General features: G+C 37.1%; 1 long non-coding RNA gene across 2 annotated transcripts in view; it reads right to left on the bottom strand.

Moving 5' to 3' along the window:
- LOC138168560 (uncharacterized) overlaps positions 1-22,671 on the bottom strand; it is a 38,627-nt gene extending 15,956 nt beyond the window's left edge. The window contains exons 1-2 of one of the 2 annotated variants that reach the window (XR_011170134.1): positions 22,396-22,671; positions 20,318-20,461 (exon numbers count right to left, since the gene is read on the bottom strand). This is a non-coding gene — a long non-coding RNA (uncharacterized lncRNA). Of the gene's footprint in view, positions 1-20,317; positions 20,462-21,100; positions 21,180-22,395 lie in introns of those variants that run through there. The other variant, XR_011170133.1, reaches the window with a different exon arrangement.
- Positions 22,672-24,765: the final 2,094 nt, after the last annotated feature.

Raw genomic sequence — 24,765 nt, 5'->3', positions numbered from 1 at the left:
AGAGAGAGAGAGAGAGAGAGAGAGAGAGAGAGAGAGAGAGTCATATTACCCACCCCCATGGGAAAAATTTTCCACGTTGGAACAGACAGAAAATAATTGGTTACCAGTGTGGGAGTATTTTGTCCAAATTGGTTGCCAATATAGTCAAACCACAGACTTACTAGAGTGAAATTCAATTTCAGTGCCAAATTAGAACATGGTTTACAAATGGATTTGCTCCATTGGTATCCACACAATGTTAAGGGATATTGAGGAAGGCATCCAGCAGTAAAATGGTCAGGGCACATCAGCTGTAGAGATTTAATGAAGAACATTAACCTTTAATAATCCTCATTTATAAAACAGGGAAAATAATACTTTGCAATATCTACCTCAGGTGCTATGTGGTACAGTAAATAGGGTGCTGGGCCTACAGTCAGGAAGAATCATCTTCCTGAGGTCAAATCCAACCTCAGATACTTACTATCTGTGTGGCCCTGGGCAAGTCATTTAACCCTATTTACCTGTTTCTTCATCTGTAAAATGAGCTAGAGAAGGCAATAGCAAGTCATTCCAGTATCTTTGCCAAGAAAACCCCAAATGGGGTTATCAAGAATCAGACACAACTGAAAAATGACTAAACCACAACAGCCTACATCAGTGAGATTACAGCTCTACCAAATGTCAAAGAACAAAATTAGAAGAAAAGTCCTGACCTTTCTTGAATCAAACCAATGATGATAAAATGTGTGATTATAGTCAGTGCAATGTGTCTAGGAGTGAGATGATCGAGAATGGCAGATATGCTGCCGCTGTAGTACCTGTAGGGCTTGTTTGTTTTCCTTCCTTTGTGTCACTGTAGTAGTTAGTAAATCCATGGTTACCTGTGTTAGCCCAGGATCATGGTTAATGTATGGTGTGCTACAAAACTAGGAAGGTAAGTTCTGCTGAAAATGATAAGATCCAGCAGTGGCACTGATAATCTGAATTGTACTATCTGATTTTTCATGCCTAGAGAAATCTACCCAGTGGTGGATATCAGAAATAGTATGTGACAAATGTTGTTTTAGGACTTTCTCAAATGAAGGATACAAGGGAAATATTATTAAGAACATCCTAATTTTTTATCATTATCCTATAATCTCTATATATTTCTCTTTGATGAGATCATTTCCTTTAATAAAATGGTATTTCAGGGGAGGAATTAAGTTGGATTTTTCTTCAGTATTCCTGAAGTATTAATACTTATATTAATCATGTGTTCATTTTCATGGTATGTATCTTGGCTGTAATTCAATGAATCTCACATCCACCCCCAGATTGCTAAGGGCAGGTAAGGGCATCGCTAAGTGCAGTAGCTAACTTTGCTGGTAAAACTGATGTTTGGCTCTGTCATTTTAGCTCAAGGGCATTTCAACATGTAGCATCAATTCCTCTGAGCATGTTCTCTGCTCTGAGATTCCCTCTTCAATTCTTTCCTTTTTGTGCTAAAAAGATACTAAATCAATTAAAAAAAAAAAACAAACCTTTTTCCCACCAGTTCCTAACCCAGTGTGTAATTTGTCAAGATAAATGAGGTGTTTTTGGAGGGTCATCACTTACAACTCTGGCAGATTTGCTTCTCTGATCTGCCTTTTGCCTTTTAGACCTGTCACTCAGGCCTTTCAGAGGAAGGGGAGGGGAGAGCAAGGTAGGGAAGGGATTTCAAGGAAGGTCTTGGAGGAGGGGAAAAAACAAGGGGATAGGGGGGTGAATGTTAAAAAGAGCAGAAAATCATCTCTTTGCTAATCACCTATCACAAGCAATGAATTTCTGCAGGTTCAGAGCCAGCTAGGTACATTTCAGAGGGAAGTGTTGGGGGCAGGGGGAGCAAGTGTCACTCAAGGCAGCTATGTATGAAAGATGACAGTTTGCAAATATCTCAATCTTGGACAAGGCTGCTCCAGTGACACAGAGGAGTGTTGCAAAATTGGAAGAGTCAGCAGCCAACATTTATTTCATCAGGACCTGTCCAATCTTCACTGATCACTTGACAGTCTGGGAATTGCTGGCACAAGAGGGTCCCTTTCGATTGGCTACTTTCATTTTGTTTGCATGGATCAGTCTAAAGAGTTCTATTAAATATGTAAAGAAGGATAAAGAGACTAGTTTAGAAATGCCCTGTCCCTTTTTAACTATGTCAGATAGGAGTAGTAGTAATTACCTGTCTATTGATTGTTACTCTTGGCTGACAATGAAATAGAGGTTTTGTCTAACTGCCATGAGAGACCTTCTTTTTAGTGCAACATCCTGGAGGTCCAATGATGGTGAGAAGCCTGCCTTTCTGCTAGACATCCCCTCACCCATGACAATCACTCCATTTTCCTTGAAACTTTGTACACCTCATAGTGGACCTCTTCAGAGAAAGAAGCCTATATTTCTGCTCACTGAAGGGTAAAAAGCCAAATCATTGTCTGAACAACTGATAAAATAAAGGCAGGGGAAAACATCTACAACATCTCTTCTGAAGTCCTCAGAGGGAGGTGGGGACATTTTTTCCTCTTCAGAACTAAGTGTGAATTCCCACTTTCTTGTACAGAGTGTAACAGAAGGAAAGCTTCCAGACCAATGAGAATTTGGGCCAGACCCTTTCCCAGACATTGCAGTGTTTCCTCAGAAAAGGAAATGCTATTTGATTATTCTTAGGATTTCACCTTCCCTTTTTCTAATCTTCCTCAGGATAATAAAGTCAAGCTGTGCCTTTTCTGTAAAGCAGCTGAACTGGGTGAATTGAAATTTCTAGGAATTAAGCTCTCACCATCAAATATCACAGCCAGAGTTTTCAGATTCCATATTGAAAGCCAAAGGAAAGTGGAATTAGTGAAAGCAGTAGTCAAGAACTGTGTGGTATAGATGGGGCCATCAGAAATGCCAGGTTAAGGTCTTTTAAAAAGTATTTGTTAATTAATTTTAATAATTATATTATTTTAATACCTCAGTATTCGCTGTTGTTATTGCTATAGCCTAGATGCAGGAGAGGTTAGTGATTCATGTAGCCATCACTGAAGATTATTTCTTCCCTTCTGACAGGCTAAAGATGCCAGCACTCTGTGGATATCATTCACTGAAAAGTCTAATGTAAATGGAGGTGGGTTATGCCAGCAGAATGCAAAAATCACTACTCTGTATTGGGCTGCTTGTTTTTGTGTGTTTTTTTTAATTCTATTGAAATAGATGTTGAATTCAATTAAAGGCCTTATTCTTCCCTCATTTATACTTTGCATTTCTCAGAATCTTGAATAATTAAAAATAAATGTGGTGTAATGCAGTTCTCATTTCCATTATGCAAAGCTAGTCTTTTGATTTTTTGAGAGAAAAAAAAATCTGGGTACATCTCTGTATGCATGCCAATTAAAGAAGGAGTGGGCTGTGGGTGTTCTCACCATGGGAGCAAGAACAAGAACACATAGCCTCTGCTTCTAGAAAGGTACACAAAATCAGATTCATCCTTCTCCTCAGAGACCTGGGAAATGGGGGCAGAGAGAGGGGAAAGTATGCATCACTCTACTATTTCAGATAGAATGATAAAATTCATTCCAACAAGCATTTATTCAATGCCTACTACTATGTGTGCAAAGCAATGATATGAAGACAATGCTAGAGCTAAAAGACCTGAAGATTTACTTAGCTCAATTCTTTAATTTTGCAGATGCCATATTAAATGACTTGTCCGAGGTCAATTGGTCACTTACTGGCATGGTTAGGATTATAAACAAAGTCTCCTACCTTCAGGGTTCTTTCTATGACATTATGTTTTGCTCCCCTCTGGAAAAAGAGATCCAATTTTTACTTAATTACATGTATTCAATTCCAACAAATTTTCATTTTTCTTTCTACTTCTAAATATCTATTACATATATATGATTTAATATAAAAATAAAGCTTTAACTCCATGGTGCCCAAACATTTAATGAATTAAATATTTTGCAATGAGGAAGATTAGAAGCAGTCTGACAAAGAGGAGACAATTAAGGACTTGAATATAAGATAAGGAAGACCTGGACTGAGATCTCAAATTTGACAATTAGTTGCTGTGGGAACCTTGATAAGTCATTTGGCTGATGGGCTGCAATAGATCCTTATGCTAAGGAAAACAAAGCTCCTTATTTAACTATGAAAAAGATCATAAATGAGAGGGAAAAGATTCTTTAAGACTCTAAAGAATAATTTAAAATGTTTTAATTTAGTGTGGTTGAATTCAACAGAAGTGAAAATGTTTCTAAAAACGGCAGCCTTTGCTGAGTAAAGTGAACAGAACCAGGAGAACATTGTACATAGTAACAGCAAAATTGTGTGATGATCAACTATGATTGACTTAGCTCTTCTCAGAAATATAATGATCCAAGAAAATTCCAAAAGATTTATGATGGAAAATGCTATCCACATCCAGAGAAAGAACTGTGAAATCTGAATGCCAATCAAAGCATACTATTTTCACTTTTTTATTTGTTTGGGGGATTTTTCTTTTTCATGTTTTTTTTTTCCCTTTTGTTCTGATTCTTCTTTTACAACATGACTGATGTGGAAATAGGTTTAACGTGACTGTACATATATAACTTATAGGGGAGGGGGGAGTGAAGAGAAGAAAAGAGAAAATTTTGGAACTCCAAATCTTGCAAAAATGAATGTTGAAAACTATATTTTCATGTAATTGGAAAAAATGCCATTAAATACAAACAAAAAAATTATATCCTTTCATACTCCAAACCTGAGTTCAACTTCAAACTGAGTTCAACTTCTTTTTCCTTATTTATGCAATTGGCATTTGTTATCTCTAGCCTTAGAACAGAAACATGCATAGGGATGAGCTTAAATAGAAGATTTAATCTACTCTTTGCGTGCAAAAGAAAAATAATTCTATAGTTTCACTTTCCCTAAAAACCTTTAGCAAAGCAACATACAGACATACAGATTCTTGCCTTTACTCCTCTTTGATTCAGTATGATTTAGGGTAAGTCTCATAACCTCTCTGGGCCTGATTCCTTAACTATAAAATGAGGAGATCATGTTGAAAATCCATTTCTAAATCCTATAATCTCATGATACAGTGAGTAAGAGAATCACAAAAAATCAGAGTTGGAAGGGACCTCAGAGTTCATCTTGGCTATCAGTCAGTTCTGTGAATCCCTTAGTTGTCAGTTTTTTGAGGTTCATTAACTTCCACTCATTGAAGAGGAAGGGAAAAAGGTATAAGCATTTTTATTATCAATAACTTATTTGAATAAACCAAAATTGTGTTGTTTCAATATTAACCCATATGTGGAGTTTTCGATATTTTTATTCTTTCTTCTGGTTTAAAAATAAGTCATACCATAGCTTCATAGATCTAGTGCTGGAAAAAACAACCTCTTCATCTTACAATGCACCATTAGGAAAAAAAAAATGTAGTAGTGAGGTACCCTATAGCCTCACCAGGTCCAGAAATGCATCAGCATTTTCAGATAGTGTTTTTATTCACTATTCTTAGCAGAAATGACACACTAATTTTTATGTCCTAATATGTCTTGCATTGTATGGACCATGTTCAGCTGATACAAAGTGGTGTCTTCCATAAAAGGCAAGAAAAAGAACCAGGTACTAAGAAAAAATCAGATTAACACAAAAAGATTGTTTTAGGTATCGATAATTGACTGACTTAGTGTTCTGATATTAAAATAAGTAGCATTTTGTTTAAATATAAGGATGCTCATTTCTAGTTCTCTCACCACAAATCCCTATCATCCTACCATAACTGAAAAGCAATTGTTTCTCCCAAAAAAAACTGATAGCACAAATAATTATCATGCCTAGAAATATGTATAACATTGTCTTCTATTCTGCTATTGCATGTGTTTATATCCTACAGTGAAAAAATGCTTAGATGCATATCGATAGTATGTCGGCTATGCTCCATATTGAAGATCATCCTCCCTGAGCCTTGTCTTGCTCTTCTCTCATCCACTTTCCTTCCCCCCCTCCTTTATCTCTTCCTGAATTTCGTTCTTTGTGCCTCAGACATCTTATGTTAATTAGTACAAGGCCAGACCTAGACATCCTCAAGCACTCAGCAATTCCACAAAGCTTCTGGTTTCAGTGCTGTTAGCTTTGTGCCTCTTATTAATTGTATCCCTCATGCCTCAGGACTGGAATTTCCCAGCACACAAAAATTGGTGCTTTGCTTCATACCACTTACTTCTCATCCTGCACCTGTGTACACTTAATAAATACATACTCATCCTATTATGCTAATAGAGATGCTCCTTAAGCAGGCATACATAAGGTCCTGTTCTTTTGGAGCAGAAAGATTGTAGTTCTCTTTCTGCATCTCAGCTATGAAGACTTCATAGATGATTACCAGGGAGTCCTCTGTGGCCATATCTCCTTTTAGTACAGTATAAAAAGCTTTGTCTATCTGGCTCCCTGAGCCCATCTATGTAAAAGCCCACCTGGCATAACTCACCCTTGTTCTGTCAATCTCTGTTTATCCTTTGCAATGAGCTCTTTTTAGAGTATCTCCTTTGTATTTGGAAATCCCTCTGAGCAGAATAAAAAGTATGTGTCTTTATGTTGAATGAAAAATAGATTAATCATTCCTATGTGTGCAATGCAGTAGCACGCTAATGTCACTGATTATTCTATATTGCATAAATAGTGTTACCAAGTTGATAGTCTAAGGCAAATGAGATGCTGATTGGTATCCATGAAGTCAGTTAACAAGGCCCATTTCCTCTATTGACTTCTACTCATTTGTTAATGAAGTTCTAAAAAAAAGTCTTTTTGTGTATATCAGATTAAGTATGCCTTTGTTATACCTGAGAAACATGCAAATATTTGCTCCATTTATGTTTATACTACTGTTCCACAATTCTAAATCTTCAAAAAGCATTAAGTACCATATCATTAATTCATTTAAAATGAGTGTTTTAACTACCAGTTGCAACTGTTACCATGGCAAATGTCCATAGGTACTGAATCATGCAGGATTGCGTCACAGATTCCTATACTCACAGAATTTCAGAGGTAGAGAGTCTCAGAATATATATCAATTCCCTCAACTTCTATATGGGAAGCTGAAGGTCCAAAGAAGTCAAATGTAGAAGTGAGATTATTCAACTTCAAATGGACTAAGAGCTTTAGTCATTTATAATCTATATCACACTATAAACACATCTATATATACACTTTTAAAAAATTTTCATGAATAGGATATATTTTTCTTTTTCAACAAATACCATGACAGTTTAGGACTTGTATAACCCATGAATTTACAAAGAAAAAGTGCTCTACACATGGAGGAGGAAGACTGCAGGTAGAGAATGTTTCATGTGTTATATTGCCAGTGACTGTAGGTTGCTATTACTTCATAGTTTTCTTTGTTAAAAAAAACCAGATTATGGATGATGGAGAAATATATCAGAGCATCACTATGGTGTAAAGAACAAATTAAAGGCACTGAGACTTAATTTAGACTCAGGAAGACCTAGGTTTAAATTCTACCTTTGTCAACTGATTAAGTGACCCTGGACAAGATACTTAATCTCTCATTATTGAGATCTAACCTCTAAGATTACCTGTTTTAGAGTTATTTTTAATCTGTAATGGTAGAGGAAATTCCCACAATAGAATTTTCCTAGACCACTAAATTCCTGTTTGAAGGTTTGGAAGAAGGAGGAACAACAAAAAGAGAGGAAAAGATCTTTAAGGGAGGAGGAAAGGAGAGGGGAGAAAGAGAAGGGAAGGGAAATTTATAAAAGAAAGAAGAGGGGTGGCTAGGTGGCACAGTGAATAGAGCACTGGCCCTGGAGTCAGGAGAACCTGAGTTCAAATCCGGCCTCAAATCCGTGTGACCCTGGGCAAGTCACTTAACCCCAATTGCCCTCCCAAAAAGGGGGGGGGAGGGAAGAAGAGAAAAGAGAAGGGTAAGAAAAAGGAAAGTTCACTCAAGTTATTTTGTAAATGAGATATTAATAGCCTTTGCAAAACAATTCCCTAGGGCCAATTAGGGAAATTACTTCATCCAAATTGCCAAGGACAAGAGGAGGCTTTCCAATGACTTAGAACCATGGAGACCTCTGATAGCAAAGAAAAAGATAACTTCAATATCCCTGTAGGATAGCTTAAAACCCCAAGAAAGACTACCAGTGGGTCATAAATAGAAGTGATATCCTCAACCAAGTGCCTTTACCGCCTAGATATCAGACTTTAAAAAAAAGGTTCTAGAGAGACCTGAGAGTTCTTAAAGCTTTAGCATCTACTTAGGAAAGAGGTAAAGATTTCACTGAAGGACAGCATCTAAGAAGTATCAAACATAGTTCTATTTTCATTTCATTGAGTACCTAAATTAGCATTTGAGATTTAGGGCTTTCTTCCTTTTGTTCCTTTTAAATCCCTTCTGTTCCCCATAGCTTCTAGCAGTAAAAACCTTAAATTGTGTAAAAGGTACTTAGGTATAGAATTAGGACTAGAAAGAGAAAGTCACCAGTAGTGGTTGGAGCCAAGATGATATAGGGGTTGGAAGCAGGAGGTGAGCTTCTCTCCACAAATTCCTCCAGACAGATCTATAAAATCCACTAGAATTAATCCTGTTGGCAAAACCACAAAAAAGGCACCAGTCCTTCCTGAAAGAAACCTTAAAATGAAAACTCCAGGAAGATCATAACCAAAACCAAAGCCTCTAGATAAAACTACTACAAGAAGTCAGAAAGAATATGAGTATCAGGGAGTCACAGAAAGGATCACACATGCTTTGGTACCCACCAATATAAAGAAGCTGAAAATGTGGAATATGATATTCTAGGAAGCAAAGTATGTGGACCTATAGGTAAGAATACATTACCTTGGAAAACTGAATATAATACTACAGGAGAAAAGTCACTATCTTTGCCCTACTCCATAAAAAAGTTGTTAATATACTCATTAAGGCTTATTGAAAGTAATTTCCATTGTCCTCATTATAGCTCTCTTGGACATGACTTAGGTACCTCCCTATTTGTAAATGGGATAGAGTTAAAAACAAGTCTTGTTATACTCCAGAGTGGTCCTTTTTGTGTGTTAACCAAAGAAGGGGCTGTGCTAAAATTATATTGATTATCCCTAGACATAGTGACGAAATGGCATCACAAATGATATAAATCCTCCCTTTGAAAAAGAAAAAAAAATCCAAGGAGTTTTAACAGAAGGCCACAAAAGCCCAGTAGAGAGGCAAAAATTAGTGTCTTTGGAGTCATAAAAGAACAGTATTTAGATAGATAGATAGATAGATAGATAGATAGATAGATAGATAGATAGATAGATAGATAGACAGACAGATAGAAGGGGCTCCAGAATTTTGGGGAATATATTCAAGATATGTATGCTTATTACAGGCATATTGGGGTATAAAAGAAATTAGAATATTGCATTGATTTCCTTAAGGTGTCTGAGTAAGAGAAATCCAGGAGGAAGGAAGAATAACAAAGATGAAGATGGGCAAGAGCTAGGGCTTGAAGACACAAGACAAATAAGGTGGGACGTTGGTAAACATCTAGTCTAATTTATATACTAAAGGAGAGAATTTTCAGTTAAGAACTGAAGTCTCTCTGGGGTACCAAATTTCTCAATACCACCAGAAAATAAAGTATACTATTCTGCAACTTGAATAGGTTATAACAAGTGTCAATCATCACTAGGCAAAGGAAATGGTACAAGAATGAGAGGTGCGCAAGAGGGACATTTTCCCAATGAGCCCCACTAAATGAGGCATTAAATGCAGTACTAGAGTGCTGAGCTGAAAATCAGTGTCACCAGTGTGTTATCTATTCAGAACTCTCCCAATGACTGGAGTGCTACAGAATGTCAATGAATTTGCAAGTGGATGGTTGATGAGACTCCTTTGCTGAGACATAGTATATGAGTTTAAAATATGAAGCCTGTGCATCAGACTTAAGATAAGTTTGGAAGGCTTTTTGAACCCCTGAAAAAGAAAGTGATTGAAAAATAAGGCTCCTAGACTCTGGCTATTTAAATGAGAGCATATGACTTCTTTTCAATCAAAATGGAGAGGGTTTAGAGGGGAGGCATTGCAAAGGAGGAGGAAACTGACAGCAGAATGTTGAGCTCAAATATCAAGCTGTTCTTTTGAGGAGAGATAGACAGACAGAGAGAGAGACAGAGGGACAGACAGACAGAGCTGAGACAGAGGGACAGACAGAGAGAGAGAGAGAGAGAGAGAGAGAGAGAGAGAGAGAGAGAGAGATGTGTATGTATTTTTATTCCTTATATCCCCAGTACTTAACACAGTGTCCTGGCACATTGTAGGTGCTTAATAAATGTTTATTTGAAATCCTAAGACCTTAGTGTTGGAAGGATATTGGATACCACTTTCACTTAACACATGATGGAAAACATGCTGAATGTGAGGTCAGAAGACAAACACCCCAGTCCTGGCTCTGACTTTTCCTACCCCTCTAACCTCTTTGAGCCTCAGGCGCCTCATTTATACAGTGGAGAAAATAATAACAATAATAATAATTAAGTGCATTATGTAGGCCACAGTAGTGTTGTTAACAATAGAATAAAGTTATGTATTTTGCGAGTCAAAAAGTCCTATGGAAATGACATTTTGTATGATTATTATTTTTATTGTTATTTTAGTTAAGCAAGCTGACTTAAGAGGTATGATGGATAAAAGTCATGCAGTTAATGAATTCCCCAATCAATTGATTAATAAACATTAATTAAGATTTACTATGTACTAGGCACATTTGTTACAAAATATTAAACAGCTTATACTCTCAAGGAGCTTACATTCTATAAAAGAAGAAACAACAAATACATATATAGAAATCAAATAAAAACAAATATTAAATAGTTAAATCAGAGGTATTAGGCATAGTGGGGATGAACTTTTGGGAGGTTCAGTAAAGGTTTTATTTAAGGTGGTAGGTACTTAAGCAGAGTCTTAAAGAAAGTGAAAAATTCTTTGAGGTAGAGGCAAAGAAGGGAATACATTCCAGGCATGGAGGACAGACACTGCAAAGGCAAGAAGATGGAAGATGGTTTAAAGGAACAGAGATAAGGCCAAGCTAGTTGGAGAGCAGAGTGAAGGAGGGGGAATACAATGAAGATGGAAAAATAGTTTGGGTCCAAGTCGTGAAGGTTTAGAAACTAACTCCATAGAGGAGTTTGTGCCTTATCTTTGAGACATTAGGGAGCCAATGGACTTTATCCTACAGGATTGAGGCAAAATTAGATCTGCCAGCTATAGGGTTAGAATGGAGAGTCTTGAGAGATATGGAGCAATTCAGAGGACATTGCAATAGTCACATCAAGAGATTATCAGGGCCTAAACTAAGGTAGAAACTTGTGAATAATGAAGATTGGATTTCGTGACTTATTAGATATATAGAATGACAGAGAATGAGAAATAAAGGGCAATGTTGAGGTTATGAACTTGGGAAAATAGAAAGACTTTGATGCCATTGAAAGGAATGAGATATTTATGCAATAGTTGTTTTGGGGAAATTTTATTTCAGACAAGTTCATTTCTGATGTTGATGATATGTCCAGTTTAAAATTTCCAACAGGCAGATGGAGTCAGGAGGCAATTGGAGCAGGAAATAAAAATATTGGCATCATCTGCAAAGAGTTGATGATTAAATTTCTATGAGCTACCCCTTCACCTCTATCTTAGCCACACACAAAGATGTTCATACCATTGGTCTTGCCATCTTCTACAAAAGTACCATCTTCTACAAAAAGTACCAATTCAAGAATTTTGCAATTATGTTCCCCAACAATGATCTACTGGCTATAATCTATTTCAGCTTTTCCTCTGCCTTCCCTTACTTAGCCCTACTCTTCATCCCCACTATAACCTCCAATCCTTTGACTTCTCAATTCACTCCTAGAGTATCTCCTCTGCACTAACCACTCTCTCCTTCTCTTTACACTTTGACTCCCTTGTAAACCAATTCAATTCTATTCTGTCCTCTTCCTTTAACTCCCTAAACCCTTTATTATATTTCCAATTACTCTCAGCCAGTCCTCAACCTTGGATCACTCCCACCATTCATCACCTTTATAATACAGTTGTGCTGCTGAGCAAAGGTTGAGAAAATCACTCAATTTCTTTGACTATGTCCATTACAAACTAGTTAGATAACTTTAACTTGATCTTCACTGCTGATAGCAAATCCTCCCATATCAATTCATTCTCCCATTCTTCACATCAACTCTTCTAAAACTTTTCATCTCTCATCAAGCTTCCCATAGCTCTTACTCCCACAACTCTCTCAGTGCCTCCTCATAAATTATGGGGGATTGAAGCCATTCACTGTGAACTCCCTCTCCTCTCCTCTTCCTTATCTGCTATCACTCATATGCCTTCTGCCCTTTTCTCCTTCATCCTTCTATTACTTTATGAACTGTCCTTACTCCTTACCAAGGTTAACCCTTCTACTCATTCAAGTGATCACATTCCATCCAGTCTCCTCCAACAGATTGTTCCCTCTGTCACCTCCACTCTTTCACTTATTTTTAATTTCTCACTCTTTAATGGCTCATTTCCTATTGACTATAAATATGTCCATGTCTCCCTACCCTTAAATTCCCTATCTTGATTCTTGCATCCCTTCTATTGCCCTATTTCTTTTCTGTCTTTTGTAGCCAACCCCCCTCAAAAAGATTGTCTAACATAGGTTCTTCCATTTTCTCTCTTCTCACAATCTTCTTAGCCTCTTATGGTTTGGCTTTATAATTCCACTAAAACTATTCTCTCTAGAATTACTAATAAGGTCTTAGTTGCCAAATCCAATGACCTTTTCTCAATCCTCACTTTCCTTGACCTTTCTGCAGTCTTTTTTATTGTTTATCATTCTCTCCTCCTTAATACTTTCTTCTCTATAGATTTTTGGGACAGCTCTCTGTCTTGATTTTTCTCATACTTATCTGAATGTTTCTCTTCTCTCTCCTTTGCTGGATACTCCTCCAAATCATGCACTCTAATCACAGGTGTCCCTCACTATTCTGCCCTGGGTCCTCTTCTCTTCTTCTATACTATTTCACTTGGCGATCCCCTCAACTCCCATGGATTTAATTGCCATCTTTATGCTAGTGATTCTCAAATCTAATTTTCCTGCCCCAATCTCTCTGTTGACCTCCAATCTCACATCTCCTACTGTCTTTTAGATATACCAAGCTGAGTGTCCAGTAGATATCTTAAACTGAATATGTCTCAAAAAGAACTCAGTATCTTTCCCCCTAAACATGCCACCCCCTTCCTATGTTCCTGTTACTATAGAGGACCATACCATCCTCCCCCTCTCTCAGGTTCACAATTTAGGAATCATCCTAGATTCCTCATTATCTTTCACTCCTTTATCCAATCTGTCACCAAGGGCTGTCGATCTCACCTTTACAAAATCATTCAAATATGTTCACTTCTCTCTCTGACACTGCCACTACTCTACTGCAGGCCCCTCGTTGCCTCATACCTTGATTTATTGCAGCAGCCTTATGGTGAGTCTTTCTGCCTCAAGTCTCTCCCCATTCCATTTTCACTCAGTCACTAAATTTCTTTTCCTAAAACATAAGTCTGATCATATTGCCCTACACACACACACACACACACCCTCAAAAACTCTAGTGGTTTCCTATTCCTATTGCAAATACTTAAATGCTCTGTTTGTCATTCAAAGCCCTTCATAATGTAGCCCCCTCCTATCTGTCAAGTCTAAGTCCAGTGACTATGACTGTTGTACCACAGTCAAGATATTCCATCTCTCAGCTCCAGACATTTTCTCTAACCCTCCCCCAAGCCTCTGCTCTCCTTCGATGCTCTCCCTCCTTGCCTTTGGCTACTGGCCTCCCTGGCTTCCTTTAAATTCCAACTAAAATCTCACCTTCTATAGGAAGCTTTCCCTAACCCCTCTTAATTCTAGTGCTTCCTCTCTTCTAATTATTTCCTATTAAATATATGTGTATGTATACATATATATGCATATATGTATATATATATATCTTGCTTTTTATATATTAGTTTGCATGTTGTCTCTCTAATTAGACTGTAACTCCTTGAGGGCCAGGCCTGGCTTAAGCCTCTTTGTGTATCGCTAGTGCTTAGCATAATGCACAACAAATAGTAGGCTACTGATAAATATTTGTTGAATATTTAATGAAAAGAGAAAGAAGAGGGGAGGACCCAGTACAGAGACTTGGACTAAACTCACAATAATTATGAATGATGAGACAGCAAGAGAAACTAAGAAACGACAAGACAAAAGGAAAACCAGGAGAGAATCATGTTTTAAAATGCAAAGAAGAGAATGTATCAGAATGATTTAAATGCTAAGCAAGCATGGCAGATTCAAAAGTTATGAAACCTAGTGGTAATCGAAGGTCAATATCTGTTATCTATAATGCCTATTCATTAATAATTCTTGAAAAAATTCATGACCTATGTCAGCACAGGTTTTTCATTCAATATCAACAGAGAACCTATCCTGACTGAAAAACTCACATCTCTAGAGTTAAGCAGCGATATGCTATTTTGAACTTCATATTTCATGCCGAAGTAATCTATACTTAATATGCGATGTGTTTCTGCGCAAAACATAAAAAGGGACTTTGCCAACCCAGGACAAGTACCACAGAGAGAAAACAGGACAAAATATACCCTCAAATGGGATGGGTGTGGAATGAACAAACTTTGTCTTAAAAACTCTTATTTCCTTGTTGCTGAATGAAACAGAATGCTGTTAGTACCTTCTAAATTTGGCATCCTTGCTTCCCTAACTTCCCAGTCTCTCAAAGTCCTTAAATCTTATGACCTCTTTGACTCTACCTGAGTCACACACAAGGGTGTTCATACCCTGAAGTTCAGTATTATTGGCATGCTCTACTTCTCTAATTAGAAATGCTGACTTTATAATATCTGACCATAACTCCATAGTATTCTATGCCTATGCCTCATCTTTCTAAACCCTTATCACAACCTCTAATACCTCTATCCCCAAGTGTATATCGCCCATTACCAGTGTTCTGACTTTACTTCCTAATCTTGGTCATATATCTAACTAATTGAGCTCAAAATTGCCATCTATTCTCAAATTCCCTGTTCTAAAATGGCTCATCCCTTGTCAGCTCAGCTTCTGCAGTCTCCTCTGATCCTACTCACAATGTTACTGAACACTAGTGGAAATCACCCAACTGTGATATGAGTACATATTATCCTATTTCAATTGGTTCCTCACTGAAGCAAGAAAATCATTTTATTATTCACTAATTGATTCCATATTATATACAAAAGCTATTCTCCTTGTTCTCTTATCTCTTCATGTTTCCCACACCTCCCCTTGCTCCTTACTCTCAGGTGAGGATATAACCTCTTACTCCACTGAGAAAATTGATGGCATTCAGTGTAAGCTCCCATTTCTTTCCTTCTCTTCACCTCAAAATACACAGAAATAAAGAATAACAGACATTGCGAATTAGAAGGGACCTCAGTAACCCAAACACAAAAAGGACCTCCATAATAACTACCCATCAAGTGACATCTAGCCTCACTTTGAAACCCTTCAAAAATAGGGAACCTGCCACTTCTTGAGGCAACCCATCCCAATTCTGGCCAGTTCTAATTGTTAGGAAGCTATTGATTTGTCTGCTTGTTTTCTGACTTCAAATTTTAATCAGCTCTTCACCACTTCCACACATTATTGTGATTTCTCCCTCGGAGGGGGGGAGACAAACAAAACAAATTTAATCCTATCTCCCCATGACAGCACTTCAAATATTTGAAATCAGTTATAATGTCTTACCTGTGTCTTCTTTTCTCTAGGCAAAACATTTCCAGTCCTTCAACCTATCCTCACACACTATGAACTCAAGGTCATTTACCATCTGGTTACTATTCTCCAAATTATTAATGTCCTTGTTAAACTGTGATGTCCCAAACAGGACATGATATTCCAGTTGAGGTATAATAAGCATAGAAGACAATGTGGCTATAACCTCTCAGATTTCATAAGGCATGCCCAGTAGCATATTAGATTATATAGCTTCCATATCAGACTGCTAATTCTCATTGAGTTTAATATCCACTAAAATGTTTGAGTAAGTTTTCACAACTGCTGTCTATCCATGTTTCCCTCATTTTGTAATTCTGAAGCTGATTTTTTGTACTCAAATGTAAGACTTTTATCCCAAATAAATTACATTTTCTTATTCTTTTCAATGGCCTGATATGTCAAGATTCTTTTGGATCCTGACTCTGACAACTACTTTGTTAGCTATCACTGCCATCTTTGTATCATCTAAAGACATGATGTTATTCTCCTTTCCTTTGTGTTCTGATAATTATGTGATCTTTCACTTTTCCAAAAACAAAACTCTTACATATGCCATTGATCCTATTTCCTCTCATCTTCTTTAGTAGATTGCCACCTCAAACACTCCTTACCTAATCTTTAATCTCTTTATATCTATTCTTCTTCCCAACTTCCTTCAAGTATGCCCAAGTCTCCCCCATCCTTAGACACCATTCAGTAGATTCTACTACTCCCTCAAGTCATCTTCCTATATCTCTTCTCTTTTTTACAGATAAACTCATAGCAAAAGCAACCTATGATTATTACTTCTATTTCTGCTTCTCTCACTTGCTCCTTAATGTTTCCTATTCTGGCTTCCAAACTCATCATCACTTAACTTGAAACAGTTCTCCCCAGAGTGAACAATAATCTCTTAATTCCCCTATCTCAGGCCGCATCCTTTAACACTGTTGACTACCCTTCATCTTGAATAATCACCTCTCTAGATTTTCAGGACATGACTTTCTCCTGATTCTCTTTTACCTTTCTACTCCTCCTCAATCTCCTTCACTATGTCATCATCCATAACATACCTCCTGCATGTGAGTGTTCTTTAAAGGGCTGTCCTGGGCTCTTTTCTCCCTCTACACTACCTCTTGATGACCTCATCATCTCCCATGGCTTAAATTATCATCTCTATGCAGACAGCTTATGTAGCTATATATCCTGACCTAGTTTCTCCCCTGAGCTACAATTCTGCATCATCAACTGCTGACTAGATATTTGAAATTTATTTTACGGGAGACAGTTTAAGCTCAACATATCCAAAATGAACCTTGTTACCATCCCCCCTACATCCACTCTTTCTTTCAAGTGTTCTTATTCCAATTGTAGTTACCACCTCCATACTCAATTCCTCAATCTTCTTCACCCCACATATCCAATCCATCAATGAATCTTTCTTTGTTTACTTCCACAATATTTTTTTTTACATCTAACCCTTCTCTCTATTCACACAGCCATCACCTTTGTACAGGCCCTCCTAACAGCTCACCTAGATTAGTGCAACTAATCGCCTGTTCATTTATCATCCTGCCTCAAGTCTTTCTGATCCATGCTATTCTCCATATATAGCAACTAAAAAGATTTTAAGTGAAAATTCACCCTCAAAAAAATCATTCAGTGGTACTCAAAGAGGCAGCTTGGCAGTACAGTATACAGAGCACTGTCACTAGAATCAGAAAGACCTGAGTTCAAATCCATCCTCGGACAATTATTACCTGTGTGACCCTAGACAAATTACTTTAAATATATTTTCCTCAGTTTCCTGAACTCTAAAATTAGGACATAACAGAACTTTCTCATAATTTTGTTGTGATGATCAAATAAGATAATATTTAATATGTGTTAAGAACTTAATACAGCGTCTGGCATGTAGCAGGGGCCACATAAATGCTTGTTTTTCTTTCCTTTTTCTTTACCTCTATGATAAAATAGAATCTCCTTTTTGTAACTTAGCTTTTCCTTTACAAGTAGACTCCAACCTATCTTTCCAGCTTCACTGTACATTCCTCAACTATAATAGGTCCCTTTTTTCCTGTTCCTCTCACCTGACATTTTATATCTTATTTTCTTGCCTTTTCAGTGTCCTATCCTCCTTGCCTTTGTACTCACTGTCCCTCATTCTTGATATGCATTCCCTTCTCACTTCCACCTTAGAGAATTCCTCTCTTCCTTTGGGCGTGAGCACCCCCTTCTCCTTATCCCATCCCTAAAATGCCAGGGCCCTCTCTCAATGGCTACTTTGTGTTTGTCTGCTTTGTATGTTTTTTGGATTTATTTCCTTTGTGTTTATTCTCCATATACCTACGCATTTGCCACTTAGAATGCAAGTTTCTTTGTATCCCCAGCACCTAGAAATGTGTGTGGCATAGAGCATGCACTTAATAAATGCTTGTTAATTGATTCATTGATTGACTTTGCCCATGACTCTGGTTGTGAGCGTGTACTGGGAGTTCAGAAAACGGATATAGACATAGCAAGTGCAGCAGCTTTTGTAAAGAGCAGGCATGAGACCTATGCCTTGTAAGCTTAAGAAAATGCCACATGAAGCTTTCTAATCCAGAGAATTCAAAGTATACTGATCATAATCCAAATCCCTCTAGGCATAATTCTTTATCACATAAAAGTATATCTTCATTAAAAACGCAAATCCTTCCTTCTTAGGTACTTGCAGCTCCCCGGTCTTAATCCCAAAATAAGAATTTTAGCTCCAACCAAACATCTCACAGGGTTGTAGATGGAGAGAGTTAGTGATTATTTCCTGCTCATAAGGAAAGCTCTATTTAATTTCTTTCCATTGTGAGGCTTTCAAATTTCCATTTACCTACTCTCATCATCAGCTCCTTAACAGTGTAAGTGGTTCCTATGAGATCAAAAAAAAAATCTCATAAAAAAGCAAACCAAGATTATTGAAGTGTCTATAGGACATCTATACCTAGATAGATTAAACTCAACCTGTCCCAAACATAGGTCAGTATCCTTCCCCCAAAGTCTTCTCCTCCTTCGGACTTTCTAGTTTCTATTTGTCATTCACCTAGTTTACCATAAACCTTTTTTAAGGTTATCATTGATTTTTCCCTTTCCTTCACTTCTCATAGCCAATAACCTGCCAAATCCTGCAGATTTCACATCCACAATATCACTCAAACTTTCCCTCTCCCCAACCCTGTTCTCACTGTCAGTAGTAAAGGGCAGACTTTCATTATTACCTGCCTAGACTATGTTGCAATAAAATACTAAGGGGTCTTGGTCTTTTATTTCCATTATAGACTTTCTAGTGTCCTTAGATTAATATTTATGTATAAATATTGGAATATCATTCCTCTTCTCAAAAATCTTCAGTGGCTCCCTATTAACTATGGATTAAAAAGTGCTATTCCTTTGCCTGACACTCAAATTTCTCTAAAATCTTGGACAAACCATTTCAGATTTAGTCCATATCCTCTATGGTCTAATCTAGTTAAAGTGACATTTTGGTGTTTAGTAAATATGCTATATTTATTTTTTCTTGCCATTTTTCATGTTGTGCCCTATGTTCATGAGATATTTTTATAGTATTTGCCAGTGCCTAGCATAGAGTAAGTGCGTAATAAATGCTTGTTCTCTTCCCACTCTATAATGCCCTCCCTCTCTCTTCACTTGTTGTATTCCTATCTGTATTTTTAATTCTAGTTCAAATAATCCCTCCTCTAGGCAGATAATCTTTGTTCCCTCTGCTTGGCAATGACCTTCCTCTCTCTTGCTTCACATAAGACTTTGTGTTGAACCTTTCTAATGTAACTTGTCATGTAAATTTGTGTATTTTAATAACCACATGTTGGAGTTTTTTCCTTTTACTTAACTCAGGGCTCCATAGGGACAAGGGCAATGTATTATCTAAACTTTGTATTTCTCCTACCACCTATGTTGGCATACACTGAATTAAAAAAAAAAACCTTGCTATGCTGTATTTGTTATAGTAATTTTCTTTATTTTGTTGACAGATCTGATAAATATGTAGATAAAATGTAAAAGTGAAAGGCATAATAGAGAGGTCTTTATGGGGCCTAAATGACAGAAACTCAGTTCAACCATTATTCTGGTATTTGACCCTAAATGGCAAAGCATGAATAATAATTCTGACCTGCTTTGCAGAGTTACTGTAAGGAAGAACTAATTAAAAATGATTGCAAAGCACATCTGTACACAAACACATCCACCTCCTTATTTAGCAATGAAACTGTGTCACTAAGGGAAGTTCTGCATCTTCTTGAATTTTGAAGAATATCTGCCTGGTTGAGTAAAGCATGATAAGAGTCAGAATGATTAACTGACATGACCTGCAGACATGTTTTCTTCCAGAATTATCTTTCTGTGATTCATTTATGTTTAGAATGAACTTTAATAATAATCAAAACATATGTTTTATAATAGGCTCATGGAAAAATATTATGAAGGCCTAACACCCCCAAATTCCACTCCCATGAATTCCATACCTTTTCTTTAAAGGCCTAGGAAATAGAATTCTCAGGAAGACAGATGATTTGCTCAGAATGATACAAGTCACCTAAGAGAGGTAGGCACAGGACCAGGCCGCTTCACTCCTTGAGTCTTCATGCACCTGCTTCCTAGTTATCATCCTGAAATGATATTAGGAAAAGAGATTTTCAAATGTAATGTCAAAATGCATTTGGCTATGTCCTAACCCCAGCGTAATATGACACAGTGTAAATTTAAATTACACAGCATGCTTTATTTGTGATGACTGGAAGTGTTTTGGGTACCCATGAGTAATTAGCAGCTAATGAAATCGAGGCAGGCATGTCATATCTCTAATGGGAGTAAGTATTTATCCCCACTCCAGAGGAGATCTACTTCACATAAATATAAAAAAGGATAATTATGTAAGAAGAAAATGGAGTTTTCATTTTTTTCATTCTAGAGATGGGGAGGACCTAGAGCCTTTGATTTTATAGAGCATGACCACTCCTTTGCCATAGCTTGGGTCTGTTTCAGAGAGTTACAGAATCTGAAATGCTGGTGCTCAGACACTTAACAGTCCTGAGATCGCAGGTGGGCAAATCAATAGTCAAATGGATACAGAAAAAAAGGAAGTTGCCACAGCCTCTTTTTAGCAGCTTTCACTGGTATATACTTGAAAATATAAAGACAAAAGGAAAGCTACACCACTGATTGGCTTCATCAAAAGCATATGAAATAAATTATATGTAATGACTAGTTTAGCAAAGCACTCTCAGCCCTGAGTTTGAATCACGTACTTAGAGAGGTTGAGTTTGTCAGCTGCCAGCTCTCTGGTACCACTCCACTTGAGTCAGATGTGAGTGAGCAGATGAATGGAAGGGGGTGGGAGGGAAGGCAAGGCTGCCTAATTGAAAGCTGGGAACACTTTGCAAACACCATTACATGAAATGTGAGAAGTGTAACGTGGCAGAAACAAGGCAACACCTGGTGTCAGCAGCTAATTGTGTTGTACAGTGGCATGTAAGACCAGCACATTTTGTTACAACCTGATCCTCTGACACTTACAGCCTCAACATTCTCTTTGGGGTTTGGATTACAGAAATGACCAGTTGGGTGATGGCATCCTCTGGGATTCAAGTTGCATTAGCATGAATATTTCCATGTATGACATGCTTTTATCTCACTCATGCAGCTCAGTAACAGGAGTAATTTCTGCCACTGTACTGTAATGACTGGTTAAGGGGAAATATATATATTAATCCAAGAAGTACATGGGCTTTTAGAATTAAACAACAACAATCTGCTTTTGTAAACAGGAAATATTTATTTGTGGGCTGATGTCAGTGTCAGGTAACTACAAGGAACACTGATGTCCATAAATGCTTTCTCCTATTTGGTTCATTTGTTTGTTTTCACTTAGAGATGAAGAAGAAAAGACAAACTTCCTTGGCAAATTTAATTAAATTCTAGGGAAAGCTTGGCCCTCCCTCAGCCTTCCATATCTTTCTGCATTCTTCCTGTTACAATATTTATGGGTGCTGTATTTATACAGAATTATTTATTGGGAAATTAGGGCTCAGGAAAAAATGAATTTTGAGAAGCAATTAACTGATACAAAAATAAGAGGCAAAAAAAAGGACAGCCCACATTTTCCCCAGCATACATCATGCTACCTGACATTAGACCTAAAGAAAACTGGGCTGTCAAAACCTAAAATCATTTACATGACACATTTTGAATGAAAACTAAGACTGGCAATGCCTCATTCCTGGCCCCAGTTTCCCAGTGCCTGAAATTCTGAAAATGATGTCCTGTAAAATAGTCAGTTCTTGGTGATGACTGTTAATTGTGGCTCTTAAATCTTGGAATTAAACTGATGTAGAAAGAAATAGCACTGGCTATGGTACTAAGAGGGAAATGATCCATTTTGTCTGCATGCAGAAGGGCCAGGGAATTTGAAAGGCCCACATAATACCAAAGGGGTTAATAGGCTGCTCTTCAGCTTAAAGCGCTAAGCATAAATGACAGACAGACCCTGTCAGTCACCCCAGAGATCATGTAAATTCTGTAAGCAGACATAAATGAGACTTACCAAAAAGTGGGTCTCTATCAAGTCTCTGTCCCCAGGGATAGACTGGATATGGAACTTGATTTGACTGTTAGTGCTATAATTGAGAACTCTGAAATCCAGTATTTTAGAGCCACAACTCTGAAGCTTTAGGCAGTGTCAATGAGGTAGCGTAGAATGCCACTTCTAGCACACTGTTAACCAATTAGAAATTAGAGCCAGGTACACACTGCCCCGACCCACCTGTCTGTCAAGTGTGGGGCTTCCTGATAGGGAACTGAAAGCACAGAGAGTATGAATGGAAATGAAAGAGTGTCAGAGCAGCCGAGCTCAGTGTGAAAGTCCCTGCTAAGGCACTCAGAATGATTTCAAAGTTGAATGGTGGGAAGAGGGTGTTCCAGCAAAGGGTATTGTTTCCTCTTTCTCCCTCCCTGCTATCCTCCATTTTGTAGTGGATGACAGACAGACTTGTCCATGCCACTCAGAAAACTCAAGTAGGGCAGCCCATAAATCATCCATGATGCAACAATAAAGCAGTATAACTGGCTCTTGCGATGTTGCCGACAGAAAAAATAAAGTATACGTTCTCCCTGTGTGGTTTTTCAAAAATGAATTATGCCATTAAGTGCCAAGAAGAAAATTAGCTATGAGCTTTTAAATTTAAAATGATTCCCTTTTTAATTGTAAAACAGTGGCACTTAACTGCTATTGATCCAGCAGAGACACATTAGGGAACAGGGTCACCATAACTGTTAATATTCACTGCTTAGTGAAAGAGCATCAAAGGACATTTTAATGTCACAGACTTTCTCGGGGAGTTTTTAAAGAAGGTTTAAATCGGCCAGCCTATGAATGAAAAGGACATGAGGTAGACAAATGTAGAAACAAATGTGATAGCAATTTTCTGCTAATCAAATCATAACTCAAGATTGATTTTTAGCAAAAGTTTATGTCATATAGATTTCCAAGGCCCGTCGACATTTAAAAGTCAGAGTATATATTTTCTATAGACCAGGACTTTTTTAGAGGGTCATTCATGAGGGAATTACTGTTTACTTTTTAGGAAACTTGTTCAAGGGAGATGGTCTTCTAGTTGGGACTATTCATGGTTGGCCAGGTGGACAGTTCCCTAAGAAGAGCCCTTTAGGAGAAGATAGAACGATCCAAACTCTAATGCCATTTTAACATTGATATCATTATGGTGAGTGAATTAAAATGTTTCCTACTCTTTAGAAAATTTTTCAATGAGACATTAAACCACAGGTAAATGCTCCATTTTGAGAAATATGAAAATCACCTTTTTATAGCATATTCAGTCTTCTAAAGTCCTACAATGATTTTTAAAATCATTATTTCAGACCTTGTCTGTTTCTATAGGTCTGAATTCTTCAATAGATGTCTAAAGTAATTTCAATAAAAATCATAGCAACTCTACTACAAAAATTAAATTTATTTATTCTAAAACAAAATGTTATCATTTCAAAGGAAATAGTAAAAATGATATGCAAAACTCACTTTATATTGAGCAAATAGCCCTACTGTTAATATATAAGCTTTATCATAAATCAAAATTAGAGTCCACAACTGTTATGATTTTTTCCTGATTTAGTAATTACTTTTACCTTAAAACATCTCAACTGTTCTTTCAATTTTGTTTACTTTTGATTTTGTTCTGATGGTCTTTCTTCTACCTTTGTATTATCATGTTCTGATCTCTTTTTTCAGAGTTTCCATTACTTTAGAGAGATTTCTCACAAGTTGTTTTAAGCTACTGATTCTCTTGTGTATCTCTTTAAATTCTCTAGATTAGAAAAATCATTTAGAGATGTAAAAGATCTTAGATATGATATAGTTCAAATTCCTCCTTTTAGAAAGAAGAAAGATTAATTTAATTAACAAGAGATTTAAACAACTTGTTCAAGTTTACACAGATAGTAAATGACAAAACTGGGACTAAAACCTAAGGTTTGTTTTTTTAATTTCAAACTCATATTTTTCTCATGTTCCCACACTGTATCCAGGTTTACTAATGAGTTATTAATGAGTAATTCTTATTAGTAGTCACTCAAGAAAGATCCTAGAAAAGGGAAGTTATTTATACAAACACAAACTTACCTTTTAGGACCTCTTTCTCTTTTTACTAGACGTTTATAAATAACCGTTTTAGGCAGAATCATTTTATGAATTGGCATCTGAAATAGTTCTCAACTTTTGTAGCAATAATATTACAAGAAAATGGTATGGAAGTAAAAAACATGAATGTTGATACATTAACTCTATGGGAAATAGATGGTTACATTTCCAGGACCATGTAAGGGTTATGGGATTTAAAGATCTTCCATGCCCCGTTGGACTTGCTGATGTAGCAGGAAGGGGCGGAGCAAGAGGAAGCCG

This window comes from Petaurus breviceps, unplaced genomic scaffold (assembly GCF_028583685.1).
Source record: "Petaurus breviceps papuanus isolate PSGF00001 unplaced genomic scaffold, PetGlider_PUasm1.0 37, whole genome shotgun sequence".
Classification (NCBI taxonomy): domain Eukaryota; kingdom Metazoa; phylum Chordata; class Mammalia; order Diprotodontia; family Petauridae; genus Petaurus; species Petaurus breviceps.
This window is presented reverse-complemented; position numbering and strand designations above follow the sequence as displayed.